Genomic DNA, 11297 nt, shown 5'->3' on the forward strand with positions numbered 1-11297 from the left:
GTAGGAACAACTAAAGGCCACCTGGGCTGTCCCCTATATATTTTTTAGATGGAATTAAATGGAAGTGAAGTTGAACCAAAAAAAAAGTTTTGCTTTCCTTAATTGCCCCAACCTGGTTGGGATAAGTCAGTGATCTGGAATGGGTGCTGACTCAGTTTATCAGTCCATGAAATTTAGGGTGTGACCATGAGGTACAAAGTCTGGACCTAGAAGATAATAGAAAATCTAAAAGAAAGAGAAGGTGCAAATGCCTGCTTTCATGTAGTTTTCAGACTACCTGTGTGAAAGATTTTGAGTAAAAGGAAAAGAATAGGACATAGGAGAATCATCACACAACCATCCTTTTCTTGGCGTTGCGCTACTGTCCAATGAGCATGTAGTGAGGGCAATACTGCTAAGGCCTGAACGACACACAGCCATCAACCAGAGCTCTGCTTTACCTTGGTGAAATTTTTGGAAAAAAGAAAAGTAAGAATCACTACACAGAGGACATCAAATTCATACAGTTTAGACAGAGCAACCAAGTATAGCATTATACTATGAACATTCAGGTAGTATGGCTTATGGGGAGCCCTGCATGTAACCTAAGGAATCTGTATTTTTATCTTGTTCTTCCATTGATTCTGGGTGATTTTGTTACTTTGAAAGGAGCCCAGAGATCATCCTTTAGGAATGTTTCCTTTTACTTATATATAAATATAGCTATCTTGTTATACACTTGTGTCTGACTATGACATCTTCCAGTATCCACTCAGTGGGCAGCTGCTATGTTCCAAGTACTTTGCACAAAGAAAACAATGTGGCCCTCGCCCTTAGAAATTGGAAATTTATTGCAAAGCTAATATTTTTAAATCTGTGAATGGTAGAATTATGAGTAAGATTTATTTTCCCAATCATATTATTCTGTATTTATTAAAATTTCTACAATTAACAGATAATACTTTTATAATCAGAATGCAAAAATTGAAATAAACTGTTACACAAATTCAGATTTATGACACATGCAAAAAAGAAGATAAATATAATAACAGTAATTTTGAGAGTTTCCTATGTGACAGGTCCTGTGCTGAGTATTTTACATGAAGTGTTTCATTTAATGCTCACAATGATTATATTAAATTAGTACTGTTTTTATCCCCATTTTATAGATAGTAATGATGAGGCTAAAAAAAGATGAAACCCCAGATCACACAGCTGTAAATGGTGAGGCCACAACTGCGTTATTAAAAAGCTCGCAACCACACTAATTTAAGTACGAACAAAATGAAGATCCAGTACATATTTTCTGGTCCTGAGAACTCTCTTTACTGTGTAGTTTTATAGCTATATACAGCCGAGAGGCGTTATGCACCTGGACATATTTGATAGCATATATTGTTATTTTTGGAAGATTTTCTGTTTCCCTTTGATAGAAGGCAACTCGAGGCCATGAACCATATTTTCCTCAGTATTTGTTTTAGTCCTTCAGTTTGTGGTATTCTTTCCTTTGGGTTGCCTGTCTGGGCAACACTTGGAAAACCCTGCTGGCTGGCTGGCACAGTGACTGTGTAGTCACAAAGCTCTCCTGCTTTGCTGAGGGAGACTGCAGATTCTGATATGATCCTTAGCTGGGCTCAGTTTCTTAGCATCACTGTGGGACCTTGAATAAATATTATTGTTTTTCATAATAACATTTCTTAAGCATCTACATGGTTTCCAGCACTAAAGGAAAGATCTCAAGGGGGGAAATGCATTGCATATGGAGTGTTTAGGTGGCCGTGAAGGATTGCATTTGTTTCCAGGACTGCTGTGAGCCTGGATATTGTGTTGATGGCAAAGTGCTTTAAGCTTCTCTGAGGGAAAGAATTATGTCAGTTCCATTGGGATTTGGTTTTAGTTTCAGTGACTGGGTGACCCATATGTTAAACAGGACATTTTCTACTTCAGAAATTTGTCAGAGAAGAACCTTTACCTGGAATCAAGAGAATTACTGACTCACCTTGTGGGGTTATTTAAATGTGAAAATCTAGGTTTAAGAGTCAATAGTAAATATTGAATTGCCCTTTGTTTGTCTAGTTTTAAAGTAATTATTCATTGAGCACCCTCTTCATGAAGGCTTGATCCTAGATGCTTCAGATAACACAAAGATGACTAAGACATGATCCCTGGCCTTCAGACATTTCGAATCCCTACCAATACAAACACAGATAACTAGAAAACAAAGCAAGAAGTGGTAACATATGAAAGTACATACAACAGGTATAGGATCATGACCATGGACTGCTTCTGCACAGAAGATCAAGGGCAACAGTTGTCAGAGTTTTTAAGCACTTTTAATATGCCAAGGCAACAGGATAAGAGCTTCACATGAGTCATTTTCTACATTTCTCAAACAACCCTGGGGTTCCCTGCATCATGCCCATCTTTGCCTGAGATTTTAATCAGTAGAGAAATGAAAGGAAAGATTGAGTAACAAACCGTGACCTGTATTAGTGATAAAGGCTATGTTAATGGATATAGCTTGGGGTGGTAGCCAAACAGTATTTCTGATTTCCCATCCAGATCTTGGAAAAACTATCCAAAGGAAAGTTTGAATCTGCAGAGCAAACACCATTAACCAAGCCCCCAGCTTCCACTGAAGCAAGTGGAGAAAGAAGGAGAAAGAGAAAATTCCCTGTGTGCGGGATCTTTGGTAGATTAGCTCCACATGATCAAGAATTGTGGAACAGGAGCTGTTGCTACTGACCAGGTATTACTGAACAGGTATCTCATTCCATCTCCATGGGAGGAGGAGGGAGAGGCCTGGGGTGTTTGGGGAAACGTTTTCAAATGGAAAGGCGATGTGGGGAATGGGCTTTTCCCTCCAAGGATCCCCAGGTTTTAATTCTCTTTACCCACAGGATTTACCCATCAAATGCTTGCTCAGCTAGCGGTGTGGCTTTCCTCCTGGGGGAGGAGATGGATGTAAGTCATGGCAATCCTTCCCCTACTGTGTGAAGCCACTCTCTTCCTTTGAAGGACCTCTAGGAAGCAGTGTAGACTTTGTCCCAGAAAGCTCTGAAATGGGGGTGCAGAGGTTAAGTTCGCAAGTTCTGCTTCAGCGGCCCAGGGTTCACTGGTTCTGATCGCAGGTGTGGACCTATGCACCTACACACTGCTTGTCAAGCCATACTATGGGCCGGCCTCCCACAAATAAAGTGGAGGAAGATGGGTACTGATGTTAGCCTCAGGGCCAGTCTTCCTCAGAAAAAGAGGAGGATTAGTGGCAGATGTTAGCTCAGGGCTAATCTTCCTCAAAGAAAAAAAACCCCAAAGCTCTGCAATAGGTCAGAAGAGAGCATCATTTAAATGTACTTCCATGCCACATTGTACCTAAGGTGACTATTTCCATTCCAAATTATTTCCAGCCATATGTAAAATATAGGCAATTACAGATTTTCCTCAGGATCAAAATGGAATATTAAAATGGTCCAACATTAAATGCATAAATACACATTAATAATAAAATGCCAATACAACAGAAGGGTCCCAAATTTGAATATGAAAATCTCTCTTATTGTCAATTGTCCTGGGAGAACTAAATCCCTCAAATTAATGCCTCTTGCAAGTTAAAGACCCCAAACATTCAAGTCCGAAGAAATTAAGAACAAAATCAAATTATCTTGTTCTGGTGGGTTCAAAGCAATCTAAGTTCCAAATTCATCCGTTACCCAATTTCTTAGCTAGCCCTGGTGGTCTAGTGGTTAAGATTCAGCACCCTCACTGCTACAGCCTGGGTTCATTTCTGCATCAAGGAACCAGACCACTTGCCTGTCACTTGTCCTACTGTGGTGGCTGTGTGTTGCTGTGATATTGAAAGCTATGCCACGGGTATTTCAAATACCAGCAGTGTCACCCATGGTGGACAGGTTTCAGGGGAGCTTCCAGACTAAACAGACTAGGAAGGACCTGGCCACCCACTTCCCCAAAAATTGACCATGAAAACCTTATAAATAGCTGTGGAGCCTTGTCTGGTATAGCCCCGGAAGGTGAGAGGGTGGTATGAAAAGACCAGGCAAAGTTCTGCTCTGCTGTATACGGGGTCACTAGGAGTTGCAGTTGACTTGACGGCACTAACAACTAACAACAAAAACCCAATTTCTTATTCTCCTCTCAACTAATGGGTTCTTGTTTGTAGGGTGGGCAGCTAAAATTCTTCCAGCAGCTGCTGGTCAGGCTGGGCTGTATCTCTCTGGAGTGGATGGAGTTCCTTCAGAACCTCTGAAGCTGTGCTAGTTCAACACCATGTCTCTAAATTGCTTTCCTTTGAAAAGAACTCAAGGATAGGCAAGTTCATGACAGTAGGGACCTCATACCCACCATATTCAGGAAATAAATTAATTCCCAGCCAGTGCCAAGTACTAATGGCAATCTGAGGGAAGAAACAGTTTCAGTTTCTTCAGAGGTGGTTAGACTCTGTCCTGCAGAATCCATGACCTGTCAACTCATACACAGGAAATCTCTCCTAGTGACACTCTGCAATGACTGTGTATGGGGTGAGGATCATTCCTCTATGGGCACTGTCTCTCCTCGCAGAGAGTAAATAGCCTTTGAGACATTGCTGGGTCTTTGCAAAGTTTAGAGATTTTCGATGGAGCCAGTCCCAGTCACCAGATCTTCCGTGAGTTGCGTTTTGTCATTGTTGTTTTAATCATCATTCCAAACTTCTTGTTTTTCAGCTTCCCTATGAGACCCAGTTTCCAGCACTCTGGACCAGCACCAAGGTGGCCTCTGTAGGGTGGACACGGCATCCACTGTCTCCTGCGAGCCACACTGGCTACTCCACTGCCTGCTGCTGGAGTATTATCTCGTTCTGTAACCCCAGCCTCTGCGGAAGGTCTCTCCTTCATGCCCACGTTTGTTCAGCTGGAGCATTGCCCCTAGCACTTTGAGGAACTGGAGCTGTTCTCGTTGCTTCTGAAGATTGCATCCCTGGGAGCTTGGTGACTCCCAGTACTTCTGCCAAGTGCTTCTCAGGGCACTGTCTTTCTGCTTTTCTTCTTTTTTTTCTTAAACTCATTTTTTACTAGAAAATTTCGAACATATACAAAAGTAGACAGATTAGTATAATGAATCCCTCATCTACACATTACAGAGTTTCAACAATTATTAACTCATGCATGATTTTGTTTTCCTCGACTTTTGAATATTTCAGGCCTGAGGAGCCTTTCTTTCTGTTGCATCTTTCTCTGCAATGCTGGAATATGTCTTCATTGTTTCCTGTTCGTCTGCTCTTCCCCTCCTCCTCTGGCAAAGCTCATTTGAGCTTCTAACAATTGAACCCTTTTCTTCTCTAATACACACAAGACTAGAGTTGTTGGCTGGGAGAGAACACCTTTCTTCCTTGTACTTTTTCTTTGCTTTTAATCCCACGCTTTTGTTTTTCTAGTCTATTCCTTTAGACTCTGTTAGATGGGGTTTCCCATAGTGAAAGCTATGGCATGAATAAATTCCAGATGTGTTAAAAGCATCCATTGTTCAAAAAATCTTTCAGTACATTCAACAAGTATATTTTAAGCATCTACTAAGTACCAGACATTTTTATTTGCCCCAAATCATTAGTGGAGCAAAGGGGCAAATACTCCCTACCTCAAAAAGCAGATATTCCATTAGAGGGAGATAGTTAAGAAACATACATTGGTAAAACATATGCATATCAGATAATGAAAAGTGCCATGAAGAAAAATAAAAGCAGAGAGGCATATAGGAAGTGTCTAGGGATTGGGATGGGGTAGTTGTAGTTTAAAATAGGGTAGTCAGGGAGGCCTGGCTGAGAAGGGAACAAATGAGCAGAGGTCTTAATGGGAGTAAAGGATGAGCTATACACATATCTAGAAGAATCTTCCAGGAAAAGGGCACAGCAAGAGTGAATGCCCTACAGCAAGAGTGTGTGGGATACCAGGAGGCGGTGTGATTGGAGAAGAGTGTGCAAGGGGAGTCGTAGGAGACAAGGCAGGGAGGTAAGGGCATGGGACAGATCTCAGGGGATAGATGCTGATCTGAGGGCTTGCCTTTTTCTCAGAGTGAAATGGGTGCTTTAGGAGGGCTCTGAGCAGAGGAGTGACAGGAAATACTCTCCCAACCGTTAGACAACACTGAGCCCGGGCTTGGTTTTGGTCTATCGTTACTCTGCCTGCTACCATTACTATGGCTCATCTCTTAGCTAAATGCCTTTCCTTAGAGAACAATTTCTTGAATTTCTAGGGCAGTTTCCCTTAGAGCCTAGGCAATATCTTATCTTTACCTACGATGGTTGCACACCTCAAAACCCAAAAATCATGCTTTGAGTAGTCTTCTCTGATTTTCCTGGGCTTCCCTTCTCAAATCTGTCCAGATTTTCTGTAATCACTTAATATAACTCTCCTGGCCTTCCTAGGCAATTCTCTGATTGCTTTCACTACGGACTTCGTACTTACAGATTCTGCCTTGAGATATTGCATCCCTTCCTCTGTGAGACTTTGGGTTCCAGTAACTTTTTCTTATACAGGTATAATTAAGCCAGTTTTCCTTTTGCTAGTGTTGTATTTCAGAGCAGTTTGATCTGAGTATTACTTTTTCTTTTTTGCATCTCTTCTGGCCCTTGGGATCTCATTTCAAGTTACATATCCATGTAGACTATATCCTAAAATTTGAGCCTTTTTCCTAAAGAAGCATCTCTCCTTCTCCAGCGCAATCAGCTGCTCTTCCTTGGCTCACTTTCATTCTCAGAGCCCAGCTGTACCACTGGGGCTGAGACTTGGATTATGGAGCCTCCAAACAACCTGCTGGAATTTATCCAATTTCCAGCACCAGCTCTGGGATGCTAGGTAATTATGATCACGGATCAGCAAATCTCAGGAAACCTGAACTTTTCACTCTAGAACAAGGTTGCTCACTGTTACCTTGTCAGAATAATGAAATTAACAGAACTGTGACCCCTGAGGTTCAGCACTAATCTATGTAGGCATTGCTTTCTTGAGCACATAGAGGTTGAAATTTAAGGAGGCTGGTGGGAGAAGAAAAGAAGGTTTCCCTAGATATAATCTCCTTTAAGAATAGGGATGCAGCATCTTACTGTCCTGAGCTGTCAAAACTCATTTTTATGGAATAAATCCATGAAGAATTGACTATGGTCCATGCAATATTGTGAGAGGTAGAATTTGCACTTGGTTCCTGTAGTTACTTAAGCTGTGTGAAAAAAAATGCATGTAGTGAACCCACTCCCCACTGGCTACTCAGAGCATTATTACTCTACTTAGGAATTTCACTCTGAAAAGAGACTTTAGTTAAGGCCATTTTCAAATGGTAGAATTTGAGGATGTGCTGGGTCATTTAATTTCCCAGTACTCTTCCCACTCCTGCCTCTCTACTCTGATTCTTCAGTAGGACAAAGTGGCCCGTTTTGGAAGGCCCAGCATGAGATTTTCTACTTCTGAAGTTCACCAGGCACAAATATTACACCTCAACATTTTGGGTCCCTTTAAGCCTGATAGCTAGCAATCCTGTGGAGGTTCTTAACTGAAGAGATTTTTCAACTGGGTCAACACATTTTCCTGAAGCAATTTCACTTGGGTCAGGGCATCCAGAGTCAGTTTCCAGAGACCCATGGGTCATACATCCTTAGTGACAGATAGGGGAGATTGTGAACTTTGACAAAGTGGTTACAAACATATTTGGATGGCTTACGAGTGCATGCTTGTTAGCAGCAAGCTTCTCATTCATTCGATCATCAAATATTTATTGAATAACTATTCTATTTCAGGAGCTTTTTTCGATGCTCAATTTACTGTGATAAGCAAGAGCCTAAAATATATCACAACTCTGACAGTCAAATAAATCAACACCTCTCAATAGCAAGAGGACATGGTTGGGGTCACTTCATCCTTTGGATCTCCATTACTGCACTGTCCTAGAGGAGGGCTCTAGTTGGCAGTCTGGCTGAACATCTCAATCTTGCACTTGTCTCCCACTATATTTATAGTCATGGCATCAACCAAGCATCTGGAAAGGCAAATACTGGAGAGAACATCTGTATAATATAAACTCTACATGGGCCTAAATTTGCACTATTATACATATGGGCTAAGTTGTTGATTAATGGCCCTTTCTGGATTGGGAATAGAATCAGAGAAACACATAATTTTAGAGTTAGAATGGATCTTAGACATCGTGCAGTCCAACTCCTGATATAATCCAAGAACTACAAAGGCATCTAGTATATTCACTGAAGTATTCATCCAATAACTGTTTATTAATTAGCTATTATGCATAAAGTATTGTGATAGGCACTGGAGATATAGTAATAAACAGGATAGATTTGACCCCCTATCCTTGTGGAGCTCATAGATTTGGAAAGGAAATAAACATTGAACAGCTATTGACACAGTTAACTATTCTATTACATGGAAATGCAAATTGCTAAAGGTGCACCTAATAGGGAAAACACTCCTCTTGTCTGGGGGAAGCAAGAAAGCTTCTCTAAGGAAGTGAGGATGTGGGGAAGGGTGATTTAGGCAGAGGGAACCATGTGCTCCAAGGCTGGAAGAAGTGTGCCACATCAGAAACTCTGAAAGAATCCGGTGTGGCTGGACTATCCTGAGTGAAGGATAGAGTGATTCAGCACAAAGTCAGAGGAGTAGGTCAGGGCCTTACAATACAGGGTCTTATAGGACAGGTTAAATATTTTAAATTTCATTCTAATTATAATGTGAATTCACTTAAAAGATTGTATTAGGAAAATTATATGGTTTTGTTTTCCAATTATTTTTGCTTCTATACGTAACTTTTTCTATATGCAGTGTTCTCAGGAAAGATTTAATACATGAAGAACAAAGACTCTAAATCCTGGCTTTTAAGTGCTTCCATAGACTTTTTTTTATTGTGGTGAAATATACCTAGCACATAATTTTCCATCTTAACTATTTTTAACTATGCTGATTTTTATAAATATATAGCAGAGACAAAAGTTGTGAAAGTCATGGCTTTCAACTCAAAGGGCCACAGAATTGAGAGAATATGGTCTTTTGACTGGAAATATCAAGTAAAAACCTGAAGGAAGGGAGCATAAGCTTAACCCAATAACAGGAGATTGAAAAGACTCTGCCCAATAATGTAAGAGTTGGTTTCAACCAAAAGGGGATAGCATTGTGTTCAACTAATTAGAAGGAGGAGGAAATTGGGAGAGGAAGCAACTAGAGCTTAAAATAAGTGGGCTCTGAAAAGTGCTCAGTAGCTTGACCCCTCCTCCCTGGAAAGATTCCTGAAAAGAAGAAAGGCAATGAGAACCCTATGTAAGTTTTGGGGGGAATCCTAGAGCAGAAGGCATCCTTGCTGTCTTCCTTAGGGATCACAGGATACCATACACCTGTTCGAAGTCCTACCCTTAATCAATGGATGATGTCAGCCATCTCTTACTGTGTAAAAATCACCCCAAAACATAGTGGCTTAAACCAAGGGTAATGATTTTATCATCAGTCATCGTTTCTGTGGGTCAGGAACTCAAGAAGGCCTCAGCTGGGCGATTCTGCTAACCATGCTATTGAAATGTTGGCCATCGCACCTGTGTTCCAGACACCAAGAAGGGTGATGAGGAGAAGGGTGAAAGAGGTGCACTTTCCATCTGAGACATTTCCCTTTGATGAGTATCCTTTTCCAGAAAAGTCTTCCTGGAAGTCCCACATGTCATTTCAGCTTGCATCTCACATACCATAATGTACCTATATAGTCATGCTTAGCTCCAAGAGACTGGGAAACATGCTCTTTTTTGTAGAGTCTCAAGTAAAATCAGCATTCTCTTGAAGATAATGGGCATATAAAAGACGAAGTGTAAAATAAATGGTGGTAGACAATTAGCAGTCCCTGCTGCATTACATAAGGCAGACTGAGTTCTAAACCGTAAGAGATTCAGTTGCCTGGCAAGACTGGGTAATTGCCAGAATTGAGATGCGAGGTTATGATGACTTGGACTACGATGGCAGCAATACAGATGTAGAGAAATGGACAGATTCAAGTGATATGAAAGAAGTAGAGTCAACCAGGTGTGGAGACGGCCTGTGGGAGAGAATGTGTTAAAGATGACCTCCAGAATTTGGACTAGAATAACTTGGTGGGGAGGGAGTAGGGGGAGGGAGAGAGTGGTATCATTTACTGAAATAAAAATCACTAGGAGAAGACCTTGTTTAGAATAAAATAATAAATTCCATTTGAAGTATGTTAAGTTTGAAGTACTTTTGAGGCATCCAAGAGGAATGTGAAGTAGGCAATTGAGTTTTAGGGTCTGAAGCTCAGAGCTCAGTGTCGGAAGTATATATGTGAGTATTAAAATGTAAAAAGTGATTGAAGCCACGGTTGTGAATGAAACAACTTAGGGTGAGCTAATAAAGTGAATAGATTTTATAACTATGAAAAGGAGATTGAGCCAGCAAAGGAAACTGAAAGAAACTGAAAAATCGGGGAAGTAAAATGACATATAAGCTAAGGAAGAAAGTGTTTCAGGAAGGAGGGAGAAGGAAGACTAAAATATTTGCACTGGACTTTGTGGTATGGAGGTCGCTGTGACCTTGGCAAGGGCTGTCTCAGGAGTTTGGTGGAGGCAGAAGCTAGACCAGGGTAGGATGAACAATGAAGGGGAGGTGAGGAATCAGAGACTGTGATAGCCATCTGCTCTTGAGAAGTTTGTAAACGGAAGCAGAGCAACATGGTAGTGGCTGGGGAGCAGGGTGAAGGCCTTTTCATTTTAAGAATGGAAATTCACAAGAAATTAAGAAATTGCTATTGTCATGCTTTCTTGTCATCTTGTCTGTAATTTAAACTACTTAAGCAGTGTGATATTTATGAGTGCTTGTTTTAATCTATATTTTAGGGGCTATCAGTATTCTGATCAGGAATACACTATCTAGGAGCATTTCACTAGTATGTTAAAGCTTCTAATCAGAAGCCCAGACATCAGAGGTGCCTCTATGCTAACATAATGGATACGATAAATGGTTTTTCATCATTGAATATGGGAAGTTCAAGGCTGAACCCTGCCTCTAGAATAGTGTAGCATTTGCCTCAATGAATCTGTTTTTGAAAAATACTATGAGAGTACCTAAAAGGACAAAGACCTGTGGCTTCATCAAACGTCAAATTACGGAACAGGTTGGAGAATTGTTTTATGTCTGCTGGTGAATAGGTGTCTGCATATGGTGTAGAACTCAATCTGCAACTTCACTGTAACTTCTCAGTGATGTTGTGGAGGGTCCTAGCTATAGATCTTATGTGCCTCTAACTATTAGAAGCTACTAATTACTCCTCCAAAG

The 11297-nt window shown here is 40.9% G+C and overlaps 1 non-coding gene across 1 annotated transcript; it reads left to right on the forward strand.

Annotated features, from left to right (window-relative positions):
* The first annotated feature begins 335 nt into the window (after positions 1-335).
* On the forward strand, positions 336-461 carry LOC124228314 (U4atac minor spliceosomal RNA). Its single transcript, XR_006885700.1, has one exon. It is a non-coding gene; the product is annotated as a U4atac minor spliceosomal RNA (small nuclear RNA).
* The last annotated feature ends 10836 nt before the right edge of the window (positions 462-11297 follow it).

This window comes from Equus quagga, chromosome 16 (assembly GCF_021613505.1).
Source record: "Equus quagga isolate Etosha38 chromosome 16, UCLA_HA_Equagga_1.0, whole genome shotgun sequence".
NCBI classification, from domain to species: Eukaryota; Metazoa; Chordata; class Mammalia; order Perissodactyla; family Equidae; genus Equus; species Equus quagga.